The sequence below is a fragment of the Panthera onca genome, chromosome D4 (assembly GCF_046562875.1).
Source record: "Panthera onca isolate mPanOnc1 chromosome D4, mPanOnc1 haplotype 2, whole genome shotgun sequence".
Taxonomy (NCBI): domain Eukaryota; kingdom Metazoa; phylum Chordata; class Mammalia; order Carnivora; family Felidae; genus Panthera; species Panthera onca.
Window position 1 is genome coordinate 52,291,024 of NC_138351.1, and position 22,544 is coordinate 52,313,567.

The 22,544-nt window shown below is 33.9% G+C and overlaps 1 protein-coding gene across 6 annotated transcripts in view; it reads right to left on the bottom strand.

The window, feature by feature from the left end:
• LINGO2 (leucine rich repeat and Ig domain containing 2) overlaps positions 1-22,544 on the bottom strand; it is a 1,156,543-nt gene that overhangs the window by 479,188 nt on the left and 654,811 nt on the right. The gene's annotated exons all lie outside the window — the stretch shown is intronic.

Genomic DNA, 22,544 nt, shown 5'->3' on the forward strand with positions numbered 1-22,544 from the left:
TTGTTTCGAATTCTGTGTCTCCCTCTCTCTCTGCCCATCCCCTGCTTGTGTTCTCTCTCTCTCTCTCAACAATAAATAAATAAACATAACTAAAATAAAATAAATTCACGGACTTTGAACTTTGCTGTGCAAAACTGGAAAGCCAGATATACAAAATTGGGAAGAGTTTCAGATTTGCATTTAAGATCAGTGACTTATAAAAATACACAGGACATATTTGAGGGGGATCATACTGGAATAAGAAATCAAAGGGTGATATATAATGTTCCATAAACTTTTGTGAATAATTGTTAAAAAAATCTTTATTTATTCAATATTTTCTCAGTATCTTCTTTTGAGCACTATGCTAGTCAATGGAATATGAGAGTGAATAAAAAAAGTCCTTGCTCTAAACAAATTAAATTTATTAACAGAGATATTCATATAAATAGATAAAATATAGTGAGGTACATACAATTCCATAATTTATACTGTACAGCAGATATTCAATTAATATTTTTTGGTTGAGCATAATGGATGAACAGATGAATGTTGAAAATAATATCAGTGTGGATTAAAATATACAGGAGAAATATGATGCAATTTTTTGTCTGTTCTGCTTAATAGTAAAATTTTGAAACATCTCTAAAGTTGAAGTAAACAAAACATTCAGATACATTTTTAATTTAAAGACAAAAAAATTTCATATTTGCTCTTCTTTGTTTTTAGAGATATTTACTTTTAAAAAGTTTATTTTTTTTTAATATCAAACATATTGTCAAATTGGTTTCCATACGACACCCATGCTCCTCCCAAAAGGTGCCCTCCTCAATGCCCATCACCCACTTTCCCCTCCCTCCCACCCTCCATCAATCTTCAGTTTGTTCTCAGTTTTTTAAGAGTCTCTTTTAAAATCACTACACAGATTATAGGGATTCTGAAAAAAAAATTTAAAGAGGAGTAAAAATGATCCAATTCACATTTCTAGAAAATCATACCAGAATTCTTGCTAACACTAAAATACATTCAACCAAATGTGTGCTGAGCCCTTTATTTCATTGATGTTCTTGTTGCTCAAGATATTTTTAAAAGTCTTCTTTGGCAACCACCTTCAAAGCCCATGGCACATTATTTAAATAGCTTTCTAATTCTGTACTAAGCGCCAGTGACATTACAGTTGTTTTTCAGATTAGTGCCATTTAAAAAAAAAATCCTTCAGGTGGCTCTTCTGAACCATGTAGATACTGAATATTGACCCATACCTTTGATTTTTACTATAGCTGTCATGCAGTCTGTCTGCATTCATGGTTGGATTGGTGAAATTAGAGGACTATAAAGATTAAGATGGACCAAGGACTTAGAAATAGATTCTTACAAAACATGCCAAAAATGGTCTTGAAAAATAAATGGCACCAGAAGTAGAGAAAAACCTCTTAAAGAGGTTACTTAGAAGAGCACACACACACACACACACACACACACACAGAAGGATGCACAGTAGGACTTTAGTCTTACTATCTCATGTTATTAACTTTCAGTTTCTTAGATTCACAAATAATAAATCCCAGTATATTAAAAACACAAGCCAATTTTACTGTCCTTAGTTTCCCTTTTGTGATAGTTTGTTAACATTGTTTTTCAACACTTGTACTTAATTTTAAGGGGTGTATGTGATTCACCTCCCTCCCCTCCAACTCATACCACATTCAGTGAACTCAGACAGAATTTTGACAAGGGTTGATATAATCCCTAGAGAATAATGTATTTAAATGATCAATGAGCGGGCAAAAAATGGACAGCAGAAGGTCGAGTAGAGATAAGGAAGTCTGTAATAAAAGAAGGTGCTCGAAGGTTACATTTTGAGCAGATTTTTGGTATTTTGGATATACACATACTTTGTATAGATTTTTGATTATGAAACTTCAAGATAAAGACACTTGAACTGAATGAAATAAAATGAAAGTGTGGGAAGCAATACTACAAAAGGAATCAATTCAAAGCAGTGAATTATCACAGCTAATTCCTTTAAATAGGTTTTTGCACTTGACAGAAATCATAGAAAATGGATTTCCCCCCCAAAATAAAGGATTGCAAACATTTCTGAAACTTATTTTTTCCTTTGGGACAATTTTAATACGGATGAAAGAGCTTCAGATGAATGAGTTAGAGTAAAAAACACTACTTAACCATCTGCTAAAACACAATGCGAAACATTTTCAACACCTCTCAGCCTCCTTAGCTGAATTTCAGAATGCAACCATTAGTAATAAGAATAAGCACTAAGGATTACCAAAATCATTTTGTTTTTATCTTTGATGTTTCTAGTTTATTTTCAACCCCCTTCACTGACTTTCTCTATTGCCTTTCCATTTCCTGAAGTTTAAAATTAAATTTCCCTTCTGCCTGTATATAGGAAATCATCATGCTTGCTACACAGAGAGAATATGAGTTAGAGGAGAGTCATGGCAAGAGGTATTGGTGACAGGACAAAACACATTAACATTTGAAGTGATCCTCAGTTCACACTTCTTTTTCCAGAATGCAAAGATTGCATGTCTGCTCTTATATATTGGGCTATTAAATTAGCTCTATCTTTGTTCTAACTGATAAACACTATTTGTACAAGTGGATACATTTTAAAGAAAAAAAATTTAAATATATTTCATAAGAAAATTTTAATTTACAAAGTATTCTGAATATTAGTATGATTTTCTACCTAAATGCTTGCATGATGCTGATGATGCCAAATCCACCCTACCTTTAATGTACTTATAAGAAAGTTATATAAAAAGCAACAAAACAGGTTGGTTCTTAAATGACAAACAACAAAAGCACACAATCAAAATCCATGCCTGAGTGCAGGACACAGTTAAAATCGGGAGCCTAAGAGGAAAATAGATGGGTGGATAGAAAAGTGGATTAAAAAATACTAATAGTACAATGAAACGGTTTTAAGGAGGGACTACACCAACACAACTGTGTTTATTATTTAAATATTTACTCTCATAGCAGTCTGGGAGAATAGGCCAGGTTACTCTCCTGATTAGAAGCAGTCAATGGCATTCTACTCTCCATAAGGACTGGCACAAACAACGTACATAAATAAGACAGCCTTTACTTAGCTCTGAAATCACATCTCCCACCTGCCCCCAACCATACACAGCACATACCTGCAATACTAAACACTTTGTAGTTCCCTGACTACACCATGGAATTTTTTAACCATGTGCTGTTCTTTCTGCTCATGCTGACCTTGTATCTGGAAAGCCCTTGTGTACCAGATTGATCCATTCATCTTTAAAGACTTAGCTCAGCATTTTCGTACTTCTACATTTCATATTCCCCATATATTTTCTTTCCTTTCATTTTTATCCTCAGACTTTTTGTTTCTCAAATGATAACTTGCATTCGTTAGTGCATTTAATTCAGGTTGTAAGGCTAGTAATTGTTTAGTGTTCACTTTATGCTAAGTGCAGTGGTTACATGTTTTATAAGTATTGTGCTATCAATCACCACATCATGTTTCGTAAGGTAAGTACTATTGTTGTTACCATTTTACAGACAAGCAAACTAAAATAAGTGTTGAAGTCACATGCTAGTTGGTGCTAAGACCAAGATGCAACTTAAATATGATTACAGAGGTTGGCCTGACTCCTCAGCCTATCCATTTGCTTCTATTCTACCTCCAAACCAAGAGTTACTTTGATAATGGGCTGCCTCACTTACAGCTGCCTCAAGGGCTTTTCTGAGAGTGTCTACCCTCTCCATGGTTTCTACCTCAGAGGTATTTCTAAGGAGGAAAGGAAAAAAAAATAAAAGTTAACGAGAACACTGAAAGTACAATTTGGGCTTTCTGAAGTCTCTTTTCATATAAGAGGTCTGCTCAAATCTGCAGAGTACAGACAAGTGACTATTTTAGCTCTGTGAAGAACTACTTAGTGTTCTACACATTGAAACCTGGGCCATCTTTCTCTCTTCATTTCAAACTATCACCTGGGAAACCCATGAAGACTCTTTTCCTTGATATGCATGGCACAAACTGGATATAGATGTAGATGTAGATGTAGATGTAGATGTAGATGTAGATGTAGATGTAGATGTAGATATAGATACATACATATTGAATATTTGTTAATCTGAAGCTTCTAATTCAAGGAATGCCTATAAACATAAAAGACATGATTTGAAACAAGGATTCTTTTGGGGAAACTACATCCATTATGAAGGATCATTGGTTTTACCACACACCCATGCTGTGAGTCATCCTGTATTCATTCTTCATGTGCATGTATTCAAAATAATGTTTGACTTTTTCTTCTCTAAATGTTGTATTTTCCTCACTGTTTCCTTAGTTTTGGAGCCTCCAGAACTATGAAAGCATTAACCATTTTCTATAATTTTTGAGGAAAGTATACTTTCCTAAGATTACTGAAGTGATATTAGGTAACCACTTAAATCATAAGTGAACATGATCTTTCACAGAGCTAATTCCAGAAGGAAACAGTCAAGTAGTACATCATGGAAATGTATAAAGCTATGGAGATAAAAGAAAACTTAATCTGTCACAATGGTTAAAAAAAAGTGTTCATGGTCTCTGTGCATGACCTTCCTCTTCCATAAGAAAAGAACCTTCTCTCTTTCCCAGGACCAGTTATACATCTCATTGTATAGTAAATTTTTTAAAGGCTGTTCAAAGAGGACTGAAATGCTGGCAAAGTGCACAGTGAAGTCTTAAGATATATTAATGAGACTAAATCATATGTCATAATGTTGTCATCTCAGTATTGTCATCTAGTCACAAAGAAAGCTTTAATGTAAATACTATTTACAGAAATCTAAAACTACCTTTGCCGTTATGGAAAAGAAAGAGGAACATTATATATAATTTCACATTAATGGTTTACTTTTCTTCTGTAGCACCATTACTTCTTTGCCCCAAGTTGCTTAAAGGTATACATTTTGATTTTTTTTAATGTTTATTTATTTATTTTGAGAGAGAAAGAGAGAAGGAGGGAGACAGAATGCAAGCAGGAGAGGGGCAGAAAGAGAGGGAGAAAGTGAATCCCAAGCAGGCTCTACACTGTCAGCTCAGAGCCTAATATGGGGCTTGATCTCACAAATCGTAAGATCATGACCGGAGCCAAAATCAAGAGTTGGACATTTAAGTGACTGAGCCACCCAGGCACCCCTACATTTTGATTAGTAACACAACTCAGCCAAAGTATTCTCACTGAAAAGAATTAGCAATCAATCCAGGCAGGGTACCACAAAGCAAATTTTAATGAGAAGATGTTACAAGGCAAATTACAAAGAGGACTATAATTATCAATTTCTCTCAATGCTGCTCAGGTTTATAGTACTAAGGATAAAACAACTGGGAAAACTGAATTGATGTGAATTTATGAACTGGTAGAATTACTTTTAAGAGATGAACAACAAATTGTTCTTTTAGCTTTAGTTCACATAATGTACCAGATGTCACATATCTCAGGAGCAAACAAACAATTTGTCACAAATACTTCTATGAAGTTTTTTTTTTTCTCTAGAATGAAGAATGATACTTTGCAACCATAACATAAATTTCTTGAAGGCTCAATAAATGCTCTACTACATTTTTATATTTCCCCGTGCCTAATACAGTGTGAGACATGTGTTCAGAACTCAAAAACCACCTGCGGATTAACTAAATTTCCTATTGTTTTCATTCAACCTTGTTTTTATCCCATGACAAATGATTAGCCTATTCATCATCAAGAATGCCTTCATTTCAGTTATATTAACTTAATCACTGTTAATAGATGTCTTTTTTTCATATCTAGAAATACTGCCAAGAATTCAAGAGGCTTTGGAGCTAAAACTCTGTCTTACACTGATCCTCTTAGGACCTAAAGTTCCCTCTCCAAAATCATTTTCCATTAAGTATTTCCTTATTATTTGCTCCCTGGGCTCTGTGCTCCTGGTTCCTATTTAATGACTACTGTCAGGCTTACTTTAGTTTTCAGAGACACATCCTCACCTTCTCCCCCATCCTACTCCCAAAACTTCCTAGATCAACTGCCCACTCTTGAAGGTCTGACTTGGCTCACATTCTAACTACACCATCCAAATTGAAGACTGCCCCAAAATTAGATAAGGTGAAAATTAAGAAAAGAAAAAGTCAAAAGAAACTATGAAAAATCTAAAGTGCTACATGCCTATTTTTAGGGAATTCTGGAATCAGGAGCAAGCTGTTAATAAGATACAGAGTCCAAATGTGAAATATGATTCTACATTACAGAATTCCAATGCAACAAAAGGGATTTATTTAATAATCATCCATAAAATAAAATTCTGGCACCAGTAAATGTATGTTCTATTCCAACACTCCCAACAGTAAATTACAAAAATATTTTGCATTGATTTTCATGAAAGTAAATTATGCTCACATCATGAGAATAATGACATAACTAAACTCTAAAGAAATAAAACATATTCTTCCATGATGTTCTGGTTCTTTCGTTGGATCCTCTGGAAATTTGCATTTAAAAGAATTGAATGGCATTCATGATGAAAACTCCCAGCAAATTAGGTTTAGAGTGAACATACCTCAACATAATAAAAGTCTTATGTGCAAAATCCACAGCTAACATACTCAATGAGGAATAACTGAAAGCTTCCTCCCACTTAGGTTAGAAACAAGACAAGGACGTCCACTCTCACCACTTGTATTCAACATAGTACTGGAAGCCTAGCGATAGCAATCAGCCAAATAAATAAATAAATAAATAAACAAATAAAAGGCATCCAAATTGGTGAGGAAGAAGTAAAACTTTCACTATGTGTAGATGACATGATACATTATATAGAAAACCCAAAGGACTCCACCAAAGAAAAAACACTAGAACTGAAAAATAAATTGAGTAAAGTTGCAGGATACAAAATCAACCTACAGAAATCCATTTCATTTCTATACACTAATAATGAATCAGCAGAGAAATTAAGGAATCAGTCCCATTTACAATTGCACCAAAAACAATAAACACTTAGGAATAAACTTAACCAAACAGGTAAAAGATCTGTACTCTGAAAACTATAAAATATTGATGATAGAAATTGAAGATGGCACAAAGAAATGGAAAGACAATCACAATCCATGCTTATGGATTGGAAGAACAAATATTGTTAAAATGTCTCTACTACTCAAAGCACTCTACACACATAATGCAATCCTTATCAAAATACTAACAGCATTTTTCATGGAAGAAAAACATACAATCCTAAAATTTATATGGAACCACAAAAGATGCCAAACAGCCAAAGCAATCTTGAAAAGCAAAGCAATGCTGGAGGTATCACAATTCCATACTGCAAGTTATATCACAAAGCTGTAGTAATCAAAATGGTATGGTACTGGCATAAAAATAGACACATAGTTCAACAGAACAGAAAAGAAAATCCAGAAATAAATCCACAATTATATGACCAATTAATCTTTGACAAAGTAGGCAAGAATATTCAAAGGGAAAAAAGCAGTCTCTTCAATAAATGGTGCTGGGAAAAATAGACAGCTACATGCAAAAGAATGAAACTTGACCACTTTCTTACACTATATACATTGTACCTCTGAAACTGGTATTACTGTATGTTAACTGGAATTTAAATAAAAACTTAAAAAAATAATTAATAAAATGCCCATCTCACCAAAACAACAATAACAAAAAATGAATTAAGGACCTAAATGTGACATGTGAAACCATAAATATCCTAGAAGAGAGCACAGGCAGTAATTTATTTGACATTGGCTGTAGCAACACCTTTCTACATGCATCTCTTGAGACAAGGGAAACAAAAGAAAAAATGAATTATCAGGACTGCATCAAAATAAAAAACTCCTCTACAGCAAAGGAAACAATCAACATAACTAAATGAGAATCTGCTGAATGGGAGAAGATATTTGCAAATGACATATCTGATAAAGGGTTAGTATCCAAAATATATAAAGAACTTATACAACTCAACCCCCCAAAAAGAAGTAATCCAATTAAAAATGGGCAGAAGACATGAACAGACATTTCTCCAGAGAAGAAATACAGATGGCCAAGAGACACATGAAAAGATGCTCAACCTCACACATCATCAGGGAAATGTGAATCAAAACTACAATGAGATATCACCCCATACCTGTCAGTATGGCTAAAATAAAAAATTCAAGAAATAATAAATGTTGGTGAGGGTATGGAGGAAAAGGAACACTTGTGCACAGTGGGTGTGAATGAAAACTGGTGTAGCCACTGTCGAAGAAAATATGGATGTAACCAAAAATTGAAAATAGAACCACACTATGACCCAGTAATCCCTCTACAAATTAAAAGGGATACATGCACCTCTATGTTTATTGCAGCATTATTTACAACAGTCAAATTGTAGAAGCAGTCCAAGTGTCCATCAATAGCTAAATGGATAAAGAAGAAGAGATATCTATATCTATATCTATATCTATATCTATATCTATATCTATATCTATGTCTATATCATCTATATCTATGTTTATATCTATCTATATCTATCTGTCTATATACACACACAATTGAATTAATTATTCAGCCACAAAAAAGAAGGAAATCTTGCCATTTTCAACAACATGGTAGAGTTATAGAGAGTACAATGTTAAGGGCTAATTAGCCAGTCAGAAAAAACAAATACCATATAATTTAGGTCATATGTAGAATTTAAGAAACAAAACAAAGGAGAAAGAGAGAGATAAGTACCCCCACCCCCCCAGATTTTAAATAGAGAGAACTGGTGGTTAATAGGTGAAGGGGATTGAGAATACATTTATTTTGATGAGCACTGAGAAATGTATGGAACAGTTAAATCACTATATTGTACACCTGAAACTAATAACACTGTATGTTAACTACACTGGAACTAAAATTAAAACAAAATTTAAAAATGAAACAATAGGATTGAGCACACTCAATGCAAATACTATGTATTTCACATGTAATTGCTTTTCTTGAATCTTTACAATAAGCCCCTAAGTTAGGTATTTATATACCTAGTTTACAGTTAATGAATCTGAGCTCCAGATATGTAGTGACTTGTTGAAGGTCTATAGGGAAGATAGTAATCTCCACCTCATTTAGGTTACTGAGAAGAATAAATGGAACTATAAGTTGAATCAATATCAATGAGACACTGATTAAGCCTCTCCTAGGTGTCACATTTAATGTTTGTGAGTAAAGGGACATTTGGTATGAGTATTAGTGTGAGCCCAGGGTCATATATAAACTTTTGCTCCTCCTGGTTAGGTTAATGTCTTGTTCACAGTTGTTTTCAGAGATTCAAAGTTCCTGGTCCATAGAAGATGGTCTAAAAATACTGTATTTACCAAATTAATACATGATCATCTGGCATTCTTAAAAGAGTAGAAATATTTAGAGGACTTCAAATTTCTACACTACTGTAATACCATGTTATGTGCTTTGCAGTTTGAAGTGAAGACAGTATGTTTGCCTATTTACCCTGAAAGAAAATATCTGCTGAAGTCATGTAAGAGAACTTATAAACATGAAATACATGTCCAAAAGAAACCAGCAGCTAACTCCCATCAATTTATTTTTAAAAGGGATATCATGTATTCATGTCTTTCTTAAACATAGTAAACATATGTTCATTTTTCAGCATCTAAGGGATTTACTTCAATATCCGTAGTAAATTTTCAAATCTGTACATTTAGGTGTTTTTTATTTTATCCATTGCTATTCTGTCAACTGTCCCTTCTTGACACTGCCAGTACATCTACCTTGAGGAGACTCTCCAATTCTCTGTAGTCTGGAAAACCAAGTCACCGGACTAGTTAAATTTATGCTTAATATAAGAGCAAATACATTACGTGCAAAACCTCACATGAGGTGTGATATCTGTCCTTAAATCTCAGTATCCTTTTACAATCTTAGAAATGTTCTTGGTGGTTAAGGTTGCAAAACCAATGATCTCTGGATGAATGAAATATTCGTGTGTTTGCAAACTTTCTGAGAACTACTAGAAAAATATAGCTCTATGCTCACCTAAATGCATTTTCCAAAACTGAAAACAGCTTTGCAGTAAAGCAAGACTTATTAAAATCTGGATTAGAAGCTACTTCTTAAAACTGAAAGATGCAACTAGGATTATACATAAGAATGGAGTGCAGTAGGGAAAAAATGAGCAAACTGAAAATCTTCATGCGATGCAGGTAGAAAAATGTTCTTTCAATGAAAATACAACGTTAAATATGGTACATTTACAACAAGATATTTTCTTCTCCCTTGGGAATTAATTTATTTAATGTATGGGTATTTGACAAGGGGTTTCAAGATGGATGGTATTCTATGGTAAGATGTTTATTCCAGCCTGCAGGACAAGTGCGGGGAAGTTAAGAAAATATGTTATCTTTCTTAAATTCCACATATGAGTGAAATCACATGGTATTTGTCTTTCTCTGACCTACCTATTTCATTTAGCATAATATACTCTATCTCCAACTACATCATTGCAAATGGCAAGATAACATTCTTTTTTATGGTTGAGTAATATTCCACTGTGTGTGTGTATGTATGTATATATATATGTAATATATATTATGTATATATGTGTATGCAATATACATTATTTATATATGTATATATGTTATCTATCTATCTATCTATCTATCTATCTATCTATCAATTCATCAGTCCACAGACACGGGTTGTTTCCATAATTTGGCTATTGTAGATAATGCTGCTATAAATATTGCAAAGGGAAAAGAGAGAGAGAGGCAAACCACTAAGCAGACTCTTAACTATAAAGAGAACAAACTGAGGGTCATTGGAAGGTAGGTGGGTTGGGGGATGGCTGAAATAGATTATGGGGATTAAGGAGTGCACTTGTGATCAACATTGACTATTGTACAGAAGCGATTAATCACTATATTTTACACCTGAAACTAATAAGACATTATATGTTAACTAACTGGAATTTAAATAAAAACTTTGAAAAAAAGATAAGTTACCAAGAACTCCACCTCACATTACAAGATTAAAAATGTCTAGAAACCCAGGTCTCTATCATAACTACAATTTAATTAAAAATTAATTTTAAAAGTTTGTGAATTAAAAAAATAATCTCCATAGGTTAAAAGTACCCAGATACCATTGCAACTATAGTATGATCCTAAACACTTGGGCACAAATCCACTCCTGCTTCTCCTTCCTTGTCATCTTCTTTTCCTTTTTTTCTACTAATACAAAGAGAAATCTAATCTGCCACAAATATTTGATTCACCATTATAACAACATACAATGATAGCAGATAGTACTGGAAATTGAAGTTTATTCTAAAGGAATACGAATCAAAATAATATTCAAGATGGGCATTTGGAGCATATTACACAATGTTGAGATAATAATAAGACAATTCTTGATTGACCTCAGTGGGAGCCTAAAGTGCTATACAAACAGGTCTTTTCACAACCTCCATGTTCTCCCCCTGCCATTCATCCCTCACTCTCAGTTATTTAGGGGATTCCTATAAAATGGTGTGCTCTAGCCTTTTAGGGCATCTTAAATTTTCACTTATTCCGTCAAAGATTTTAACACATTTTGTGTCAAATAAAGTATCCATGACTTAGACTAGACACATATCCATTTATTTTTATTACAAATGACTAAAAACTAAAAAAAATAATAATAAAAAGGAATGTTGGATTATTTAGGATGCAAAGAGATTACTCTAATAGTATCAAATATTTGGCACTGGTGTCCTGAAAGATAGGAGTCATTCCCACCAACTGATACATCAGCTTGTCTGACATCAGCACAGCTTGCAAATTAGGTCATTAATGATTTCATTTGGGGTGAGGAGGAGCAAGGACACAGGGACAATTTATAAGAGTCTAGTACAGACAAAGATTAAGAAAAATAACAAGATCCAAAGACAAGTGGTTGAAGTAGCAGTTCCTGATTATATTTGTTCCAGATTCTCAAGCAAGAAACAGTAAATGGTTTGAGATATGTGACATCAAAGTTATTGCAACAGCTCTACTTGTTTGTATTATTTAATTTTTCTTAACTATTCCATGAGTTAGATATCAACAGTCCGCCTTACATATGAGGGAACTAAGGTCCAAAGAAGATAAGTAACTGGATATAAGGTTACAAAGCCAATACCAGTGGGGCCAAAATTTGAAGTATGATCTGTCAGCTTCTAAATCCTGTGTTGGTTCTCTTCCAAAGTTATCCTTAACTTAATACCAACGTTTATATTTATTTATCTTTGCTTAACCTCACTCCTAACTCATGCTATTTTTTTAATCCTAGAACCAGGGAAACTGAATGGTCTTCCCAGAGAGCCTAACCCTATCTATGACTGCATAGGCAAAGAAAGAACAATTATATAACCTTTATTATTGTCAGAAATCATTCCAGAGTCCCCAAAATGGTATTCTTTTCTGCAGTATAATACAGAATTATTACAGACAACATGCTTTAAATCATGTTTTAATAATCAATAAAACAAAAAGTAGCACCCTTATTTTCATTTCATAATCAATAAACAGGGTCCCATGCTGCACCAACATTCATCATATTCTCACCAAAATATCTTATAGTGGAATTTCCAATGGCATTTCACTTTTAACAGAGATCAAACACACTTGGTGCATAAACAAATATAATAATAGGGGGAAAATGGATTTGAAGATTTGTCCCCCTTTTCCTCAGACATTATTAGAGGGATCTAAAAATTGACGTAAATTGTATATAAATGATTTTTTTAGTCTGTGGTATTATTTATTGGAAATAGGAAAGTTTATCATAACTCTTGCTCTGACTCAGAATATCAGTGCTGGAAATATCTTTAAGCATCCTCAATTTTAATTACTTTCCTCCACCACTCTATAGACAAGAAATAGAGGCTCAATGAAGTAATGTAAATTCATACAGTAACTTGGCTTTTAAAGGATAGAAACAAGTAGAAATCAAGTTCAATGCATTTTCAAGGGACCACATACTGCACTAGCCATGTACTATACTAATACCAACCACATTTTCCATACTAAAATCTAGAAAATTACCTAGCCTAAAATTTATAAGTCATCTCAGGGATACCTTAATGACAATACTCCCCATTTGTTTTGATCAGAAGTTTTACAAAATAGCATATATCTGCAAATTGTGGGAACCATATGAAGGGCTGGATACTTCGGATAGAAAAGCCTAGGGCTAGGAATTGACATTGTAGGCTGAGGGACCATATGCTCTGATTTGCCAGGCACAGTCCCAGTTTATACTGTTATCCCCGTGCAATTATTAATAGTGTCCTTTTCACTATCAAGGATTTCTTAGTTTGGACAACAAAGTTTATGATCACACAAATTTTAGAGTAAATAAATATTGCCTCTAGTTTTTATCATGAGAGCCTATAATTCCTTGTATAGGTATGTAATATCTTCACTAAAGGAAAATACTATTATAAAGTAGAGCCTAACCATTAGTTTCAATTTAATATGAAGTAATTTATCAAATTCTTTTCATCTGATACCTAAAATATAATTGATTTGTTAAGGGAGTGAGATGTCAGTGGAAAAGACATTGGATCACTAGGCAAAAAAAAAAAAAAAAAATTGGAAAAAGGAATAAAAAGTGAAAAGGAGGAAAACATTTGCCTATCTTCCAATATGGCTGATCAAAAGTCTGGATTTTAGGTATATTAGTACTTTGCATTTCTAGTGAGTAAAGGACCAAGTTACATGAAGTAAAAAGATTTAGCCTTGAAGGTTAGAAGAGAATGGTCTATAGAAAGGTCATCTGAGCTGCTATAAATGCAAAATCATGGACTTTTACTTGAATTTACAGACGTGTGTGTGTGTGTGTTTGTGTGTGTGTGTGTGTGCACGTACTTTGTAGTTGTGTGAAAAAATGCTCACTTGATATGGCTTCCATGAAGAGGAGAAGCCAAGTTGACTTATCAGAGAGTTTTATAATTCGATGATCAAAAAAAGAAGTTAAGGGATTATATAGTGATTTAATTAAATTAATGTAAGTCTATATTAGCTGTTTTAATTGAGTATAGTTCACAGGGAAAAATGTCAATGGAGCTTATAAGTTTAAAGTATCTTAATGACAGAGAACAAAATGGGGGTTGATGGAGGGAGGTGGAGGGGTGACTGGCTAAATGGATGATGGGTGGTAAGGAGGGCACTTGTTATGATGAGCACTGTAAGTGATTTCCTACTCTTGAAACCAGGATTACACTTTATGTTAACTAACTTGAATTTAAATAAAAACTTGAAATAAAAAAGAGAAAAAAAAGTGTTTTCAAAAAAAAAGTATCTTGTATTCACTTCTTCCTGTCCTAATAAAGACTATTATTTTTTTGTCATTTGAATTTACAAGAAACAAGCTTGTTATCATTTTAATGTACTTCATATTATGCCTGTATAAGAAAAGAATCCATCAATGACACTTTATTAAGAATGTTTCTATGAATTTGCTTGATCAGTATCTTGCTAGGATTTTGTTTTGTAGAATCCATTAAGACAAAACATTTTTCTAACATCCAGGGTTGGAAAGAAACTGCCATTCTGTTCAGGGAAACTTTTCCCACTTCATAATCCTGCTAGTCTATGCCATGAACCCCGATTTCATAGCACAAAGTTCAGATATTTTTTCTCCTTGTAATTAAATAAACAAAGGAATTCTATGTATCACAGAATCCAAGCTATATCACTGTATCACTATAGAGTGATTGGCATAAATTCTATTTCAATGTTATAATGTAACTACTTCTCTTTCTTTTCTTCTGCCAGGAAAATGATAATAATGTGCCTAGAAGGGTTTTTACATGTTCATTTTTCTTGAAGAATAAATATGCATGAATAGAAATGAAATCTAAGTTTTATGTAATGGTTGTTTGAATGGATGAGAATTCAGCGCTCCCCCTGCACTTGTTTTTAAATTTTTTATTTTTATTTATATATTTTTATTTTTTTATTATATGAAATTTATTGTCAAATTAGTTTCCATACAACACCCAGTGCTCGTCCCAAAAGATGCCCTCTTCAATGCCCATCACCTACCCTCCCCACCCTCCCACCCCCCATCAACCCTCAGTTTGTTCTCAGTTTTTAAGAGTCTCTTATGCTTTGGCTCTCTCTCCCACTCTAAATTTTTTAATGTTTATTTATTTTTGGGAGAGAGAGCACGAGCTGGGAGGAGCAGAAAGAGAAGGAGACACAGAATCCGAAGCAGGCTCAGGCTCTGAGCTGTCAGCACAGAACCTGATGTGAGGCTCAAATCCACAAACCATAAGACTGTGACCTGAGCTGAAGTTGGATGCTCAACTGACTGAGACACGCAGGTGCCCCTGAACTCTCCCCTTTTTAATAATCCCATCTAATGTTTTTTTTTTTTCCAATGCTTTACATGACTATTATTTCCAGTGATTTTTGTTTCTTTAGCATAGGCTAAACATAGAGTTCACTTTATGTAAAACTGATTACAAGTGTTTCTGTTTTAAAGCCATGTTTTCGGGGAGAAATCTGTAAATGACATCAGGGCACAACTGGGGAAAATGGAGATGCCTAAATGAATGGATCATAATCTCCATAATTCCTCTCAATTATTTTTATTTCTTTGTTAATAAAGCCTTTCAGAAATTCTTATTTAAGGCCATTTGTCAGGTTTTTATTTTAGGGTAAGAAGATGGCTATGGAAAATGAATTAATAGCTCACTACCTTAGACTTTCAGCAGAGCATTGATTTCACTAATATGTTACTTGAATTTCAGGGTTTTTTTTCTTTTATTAAATCTAACAGAAGGCATAAGTAAAATTACCCAGACACCTCTATATCATGCACACATCGCTTAGCCACAGGAATGGTGCTAGACATTGATTAAACATTACTAAAATTATTGCTTATAAATAATTCAAAACTAACTCTGGTGGTAAGATGCAGAGACAAATGAAGAAGATTTGATCTACCAATAAAAAAAAATTCAACTTAGTTGACTCTTAATGTCAGCTTTTTCTCCCTTTAATCATATGTTAGAGTAGCAAACAATGTAGGTGGAACAAGTTTGACACAAAGACCATACCGACTCTCTGGTAAAAGTAAATATGCAAAACAATATAAATAACAATACTGTTATAATTTTGGCTTATAACTTCACACTTTGTTTTCTACAAGATTTAAAAGACAAATTCATAAGAAATAACTATACATCTGTGTTAACGGATACACACTATACATATAAGGGTGGTAAAACCATAAAGTAGTAGAATGTTTGCATGTGACTGAGGTTGGTATATGGAAAAGGTTTGGAGATAGATGATGGTGACAAATGCAAAACAATGTGAAGATGTCCACTAACACATATCTATACACTTAAAATGGTTAAAATAGTAAATTTTATATTATGTACATTGCATTACAATAGATAGTGCATTTGGATCTAGCTAATTTCTTTTTTCCCTAGTTTCATTGGGATATAACCAACATACAGCATTTTGTAAGTGTAAGATACACAGCATAGTGACTTCACTTACAAATATTGTGAAATGATTAATACAGTAAGTTCATATCCATCATCTCATATTGATACAAAAAAAAAAAGAAAAAAATGTGTTTTTTTAATCCTTGGATGAGAACTCTTAATGTCTACTTTCTTAACAACTTTCAAATAGAGCATACAGTAGTGTTAACTATAGTCATCATACTGTGCATTACATATCCAGTACTTACTTATCTTCTAACGAGAAGTCTGTACCTTTTGATCACATTCATCCAACTCCCCCACCCCCTACCCCTGCCTCGGGCAACCACAAATCTGATCAAGCTAATTTCTGATAATATGGTTTCATTAAAAATAAAACATGCCATTTCACAACCTAGTATCACATCTAAATTGTCTCAATAACACATCAGCCAAACACTCACACTGTTTGGAAACTAAAAGTGCGGGAAGGAAATGAGCCATTGCACAGCCCACCAGAGGAAATGCCTGGAAAAGTGATGGAGCTGTCACGCTTGCTGCATAGGTGAAAAAACCTAGGCCCTCTGTCAAAATCTGACACGAACGCTGCCCTCCTGGATTGTTTCCACGCCTATTGCCCATGTGTCATCCCTAGTTTCAAATGGCTGGGCAAATAATTAGTTTTCCCAACACGGAAATGGAGTGTGCAATCGCTCTCTTGCAACAAACTCCAATCATCACCATCCAACTGTGATTCTACTCTCATAAGATTGGTTTGTAACCAATGAAACAAGACAAAATTGATAGATTGCATTGCATTAATTAGCTAAAGGGAAAGTAGAAGTTCAGCAAAATTGGTAAGTTGGATTTTAAGTTGAATGAGATTGCTAGGCTTCCATACATTTAATAACAGACATTATTAAATACTTTAAAACATTTCCTAGGTAAAGGGGAATTTTAGGTCCCTTTAGATCAAATTTTCATTTAGTATTCTTAATACCTCCTCTAAATCTCCATTTGCCTTTTAGTTTGGAAGTACCCAGAGAATGTTGATGTGGAGTAGCAATACCACAATTAACAGCCATTATGGAAATGTTATTTAAAACCACAATGGGATACCACAACACACCCAACATAATGGATAAAATAAAAATCCCTGATAATTACCAAGCATGGTAAGGATACAGACCAACCAGAATGCATATACCTTGCTGGGGGGCATATAAATTAGTATGCCAGTTTGGAAAATTAGTAGTTATTGACTAAAAATGAACACAAAAGTCCCATACAAGTAATTGTACATCCAATAGAAATGTGCACTTGCATGTCCCAAAAGGCATGTAGAAGACCGGAAGCACTAAAGATCGGCCATGATGGAATAGCATATAGCACTGAAAACTAAATTACTCCTGTACATAGAAATCTCACATAAATAATGTTGAGATCAAGAAGTACACAAAGAACAAACTCTATTAGTCCTTTTTATAAAACTCAAAAAATGTAAAATAATGTACAATATTAGAATTCAGAAAAGTGGTTTCCTTATAGAGGATTGGGATTTATGATCAGAAAGAAAAGAGCACCTTCAATTTTGTTGGTTATATTTTATTTCCTAATTTGAGTGGTCATTACACGTTTGTGGGCTATGCCATATTTATTGAGTTGTTTACCTATTATTTGTGCACTGCTCTTTTAAAAAATTTTTTTTTAAATGTTTATTCAGTTTTGAAAGACAGAGAGCAAGCAGGGGTGGGGCAAAGGGAGAGGGAGACACAGAATCCGAAGCAGGCTCTAGGACCCGGACTGTCAGCACAGAGCCCGATGCAAGGCTCTAACTCGCGAACTGTGAGATCACGACCTGAGCCGATGTCAGACATCCAACCGACTGAGCCACGCAGGTGCACCTTGTGCACTTTTCTTAAGTATATTTCAATAAAACCTTTGATTAACCAATGAGATATGACTATTTTCTATGTCAGAAAATAGAAGAGATTAAGATAGAAAAATTAAAATCACTTATTAATCATTATTTCACTGATGCATTGACTTCAAGTATTTTTCTTTTTTATTGTTTATTTTTTTGAGAGAGAAAGAGAGAGCAGGCACATGAGTGGGGCAGGGGGAGAGAGAGAGAGAAAGAAAGAGAAAGAGAGAGAGAGAGAGGGAGAGAATCCCAGGTAGGCTCCACCCTATCAGCACAGAGCCTGATAGGGGTTCAAAGTCATGAACCGTGAGATCATGACCTGAGCTGAAATCAAGACTTATGACACTTAACCAACTGAGCCACCCACGCAGCCCTCAAGTCTTTTTTTTTTTTTCTAAATGTATGGTCATGCATGGAAAAGTATTCAACATTGATAGTTTTTCTAGGTTAACACAAATTACCAAAATTGTCTAAGGAAAACAAGAAAACCTGAATAGACCAAGCTTGTATCGTCCAGAAGCATGAAGCACTATATCAAGCAAAGAAACCCACAAGACTATCAGATTCACGATAATCTTTGTCTGTTTACCCCTAGATTTTCCTAACTTTTAAAGAATAGGAAGTTCTGATGCAATATGAAAAAAAAAATCTTAGATCTTAGCAAATAAAATCTAGAGTTTTAAAACCCTGCCTATTTCTTTCTTGAACAAGTCTTTTTTTTTTCCTAGTGATTCTTTGATGACTGCTTTTTTTATTCCTTTTCTCTTTTTTTCATAAATAATTGCCTGCATGTTTGATTTTTCTTTTCCATATTGGTAATTTTTTTTTCATCATTTCCTCATTTGTCCTGGTCCTCTGCACTCTAGGAGTGCTTATTCAGTTTGCTTTCCACAAAGCTGATTACATTATTTGTTGCCTCCAAAGGCAGATTTACTTCGTCTGTTACATTTTCTGTTTTTTCTCAGTTCTTTGCATTTCAACTTTTTCAATTTCTATGGCTTCTATTTCTAAGTCAATCAATGCATTTGTAAGGATGACAAAAATTTTTCTAAAATATTTTTTTTTCTTTTTTCTGTATTAACTCATTGTTTTACATTTGTTTTACCTCTGAGGCTTTCCATTTCTTGTGTCACATAATCACTATCCAGCTTTGTTATGGTTGTTATTGCTTGCTTCCTGACTGGAACATGTGATAAAAATCTATTGAAGGGTAGTGTTTTTCAACAAATAAGACCTAAGATTGACCCTTAGCTCTTGGTCCTACTGATAACTTAGTTTTTAGAAGAAAGCATCTACTATACTTCACTGTTGAAATGTAGATTGTGAACAACCTCAGGCTCAAATTCTAAGCAGTAGCAGGCAGTTATATAAAGCACTCCTGCTAAAATGTTGATAGACCATCTTTTCTCCCAATTCTTGGTCCTCTGATCCTGATCTAATACGTATTACACAAACACATGCACACACACAGTACTACTGTCTCTAGTCCCATTATCACTGCATGTATAATGTCTATTGGGACTATCTAACTTTCTCCTTGGATGTAAGGAGTGAGAGGGAGTAAGAGAGATAATCCTCAAATGGATAAAAAGGCACTGACTGAAGAGGAGTGAACAGGTATGACTACCTAACTTTCTCAGTGATACCATTCTTGGATCTGTGAGTCAGGGTGCAGAAAGTGAAGGGCTGGGGTGCCCGGATGGCTCAGTCAGTTAAGTGTCTGACTGTTGATCTTAGCTCAGGTCATGATCTCATGGTTCATGAGTCTGAGCCCCATGTGGGCCTCTGGGATGATAGTGTGGATCCTGCTTGGGATTCTCTCTTTCTCTCTCTCTCTCTCTCTGCTCCTCCCCTGTTCTCACTCTCTCTCTCCCAAAATAAATAAATAAAAGCTTTAAAAAAAGTAAGTGAAGGCCATAGTCTGTCTATATTATTTAAGGCCATATTTTTATTTGCTCTGCTTTAGATTGTGAATTTCTATTTAGTGATGTGGAAGTCTCTCCAGAAGATAATAATGTATTGGCTGAAAGTCTGTGTTTTGAATGTTGTCATAAATTTCCACCATCTCTACACCCTTACAGCCATTTTAAGCTCCATCAAGCACTGTTAAGTTGGTGGAACTGTAAAAGAACAAATATTTCTGACATCTTAAACTATGATAAAAAAAAATCCACCAGCATCATTTGGAGAAAAATTTAATCTTCCTCTAATATTTACTCACAACCAAAGTTATTCTTGAATATCTGTACAATCCTACTTTGACACAGACGGCACATGTAATAAAATAGCACATGTAAATATTTGGATCCATTTCAGTAGAACTGAGAAAGCCACAAAACCATCTTACAAAGTAAATTTTCATTGCTGACGCAATATGCATCTTACTGTGTACCAAAAGTGCTGCAATTTTCTTTAGTAGTTTTTGAAATGAACAAGTAACATTTATTTTCAGGCCCTTTCAATGTTGTGGTGAGATGAGTTCATTTTCATTTTGTAGCTGGCCAAGAGCCACTTTTATCTCTTAGAGTTATACAAGGTCTTTATGCTGCTTGGGAACTGATAAGGCCCAGTATTCTAAATACAACCTAATTTCTCTTTTCCAACACTAGACAGAATGAAAAAAGAAGAGACAAAAAACATATTTTGAGAAATTCTTTTAACATCACTTATTAAAAATTTTAAGTCTTGATTTCTGATAGGTAAATTTAAAAGAAATCATTCCTATTAACTTCCAATTGTTTTTCCATTTTTTAATGTCAATTATTTCCTATAACTCTGTAAAGATACTTTGTCATTGTCAGTTTTCTTGCACTTGTTTCATTTGAACAATTAGAAATTTGATCTTCTTGTACCTTAGATCATAATACAGGTTTCTGGCTGTATGTTGAGGCTCTATGAAGTAACATGAAAAGGGCTGCATTTGAAAAACGAAGGTCTAGGATTGAACATTAGGTCTGCCTCATATTAGCACTATCAGTGGTTCCTTAAGGCTTGCTGTCTGGTCTACAGGCTAGTGTTAGTCTGCAAATGCTAACCGGTCTGCACCACAAGGAGTATGGAAAATAGAGTATGGAGAGAAAGCATTAAAAAATTTTATACCTATTTTATAATTTTATGTCTATAAAAAAAGAATAATGACAATTAATAAAAATGTGAGCTTGGGTATTTTGTGTCTGCCTTTTGATCATTTTATTTCTCTAGTAATTAATGTTTGCAAAAACATTCAGTCTGCAACAGATTCAATGTTTATAGCAGCATTATCTAAAATAGCCAAATTAAGGAAACAGACCAAGTGTCCATCAAATGAGGAATTGATAAAGATGTTGTAGATATGCATAGATAGATATAGATACAGATACAGATATAGACATTTAGATACATATATTTAGACAGATATATAGATAGATATAATATACAGAATATTACTCAACCATAAAGAAGAATGAAATCTTGCTGTTTGCAATGATGTGGATAGAGCTAGACAGTCTTATGCTAAGGAAAATAAATAAGTCAGGGAAGAACAAATACCATATAATTTCACTCATATGTAAAATTTAAGACACAAAACAAACAAACAAAGGGAAAAAAGAGAGATAGGCCAACTAAGAAACATACTCTTAAATATAGAGAACAAACTGATGGTTATTAGAGGGTGGAGGCATGGATGAGATAGGTGATGAGGATTAAGGAGTGTACTTATGATGAACACTGGGTATTGTATGGAATCACAGTATTGTACACCCGAAACTAAAATTACACTGTATGTTGGCTCACTGGAATTTAAATAACAACTACAACAACAACAACAACAACAACAACAACAACAACAAAACTGACCCTTAACCATAGAGTTTGAGAAACACTGAGCTTGTAAGACATCCAGTGAGCCAGTTAATCTCATGGGAGGGACCTCAATTTTTCCATCTTTAAAATATATATAGTGACCCCTACTTTGTCTTCCATACAAGGTATGCCAGTAATAAACAATTTTACTTACTCATAAATTATTTGTAAGCTATAATGTCTCTTATAAATATACAGCTATTATATTGTAAGCACTAAGCATTTGGGAGTAGCATGGCAACTCAGCTAAAAGAAGCTTGGCATTTGTTAGATAGCCAATAAATGCTTGCTGACTTTATGAATGAATACAAGTACAGAAACT